Genomic DNA, 1,501 nt, shown 5'->3' on the forward strand with positions numbered 1-1,501 from the left:
AAAGATAATCCTGTCCCACCTTCCTCTTTGTAGTATATTCCCCCAAGGTGCAGAATAGCTCTTGAGTCTCGGGACCTACCCAAAACTATGATCTCAGCCAATTAGCAGTTGCCCCAGAAGTGGAATAGACAATTCTTGCCTCTCTCTATCCTCTATTCTCCATTTATTCATTCATCAAATATTAATTTAATATTTACACTTCTGTTAGCCTTCTAAGAACTCCCATACCTGTGAAGGCAGAGATACAGTTCCCAAATGATCTGGTTAGCTCAGAAAAATTTCTACCTTCTACTTTGGTTCACTTTGAACCCCTTTGAGCTTAAGTTATGAGTTAGAGTTCGGTATCTAAGGTTGTCAGGGTAAACAATGTAAAGGATCACAAAAGCTATCCCAAGTATATAACTCATCACACCCTGGTTTTTTGCTGCTGTCTCTATGTCCACTTTACTACACACAGGAAGCTCTGAGCTGGAAGTACTCACTTGGGGAGAAAAGATGTTCAAGAAAGCCAGAGAAACTACTTTATCTTTACCTGATTACCAATAGAGAGCAAAAGAAGAAGTTATTACCATAACTCATTTAAAACCAATGAATTTTACTCTTTGGAGTTATACTCTCACTTAAGAGGTAGAAAACTGTAAGAGAACTTTATTCTCTCCCTAAAAAAATAAAAATAATCTATAAAACCATAACCTTTTGTGAATATCAGAGAGCAGAGATTGAGTAGTAGCCAAGTAAACTCAGATTCAAAGGGTGACAAGCCCCTCCTACAAGACACACAAACTCACCTTTGGCAGAACACCCAAAAAGACAGCCACCATAAAAGTGGGTAAGAAGAAGACAGCTAAATGATTTGAGCTAGCATTATACTGTGGAATAACTAGAACTCCCCAAAGCTAAGGGGAGTCCTTGCTTGTATTCTCTTTTTCATTAACTGGGTAATCATGAAAGATATTGTCCTTTTGGGCTAGTCTCAGTCTTAGGCAGTACCTCAAGAGTGGTGATTAGGAAGAGAGAGGGCCCACTTCAGTGGCACACAGACATTAAATCCCCCCACTTCCCTATGCCATTCCATTTTTTCTTTTTAATTAATTAATTTTTAATATATAAAAATTGTTTATATTCATTATATAAAACCATTTTGAAATATATGTTATAGAATGGCTGGATTGAGATAATTAACACATGCATTACCCCATATACTTTTGTGTGTACATGTGTGTGGTACTCAGCAATTTTCAAGAATACAACACTATTATTAACCACAATAAGTCACCATGTTGTATAATCCTACTCTTTTATTTGTTTTCTTTTTTGAGACAGAGTCAGATTTTGTCACCCCCAGTAGAGTGCTGGGGCATTATAGCTGACAGCAACCTCAGACTCTTGGGCTCAAGCAATTCTCTTGCCTCAGCCTCCCAAGTAGCTGGGACTACAGGAGCCAACCACAAAGCCTGGCTATTTTTAGAGATAGCATCTCACTCTAGCTCTGGTTGGTCTC

The 1,501-nt window shown here is 38.2% G+C and overlaps 1 protein-coding gene across 1 annotated transcript in view; it reads left to right on the forward strand.

Moving 5' to 3' along the window:
* Positions 1–1,501, forward strand: part of ACBD6 (acyl-CoA binding domain containing 6) — a 214,038-nt gene that overhangs the window by 195,610 nt on the left and 16,927 nt on the right. The window lies entirely within an intron of this gene.

Source organism: Otolemur garnettii, unplaced genomic scaffold, assembly GCF_000181295.1.
Source record: "Otolemur garnettii isolate 467f Iridium unplaced genomic scaffold, OtoGar3 scaffold00016, whole genome shotgun sequence".
Lineage (NCBI taxonomy): Eukaryota > Metazoa > Chordata > Mammalia > Primates > Galagidae > Otolemur > Otolemur garnettii.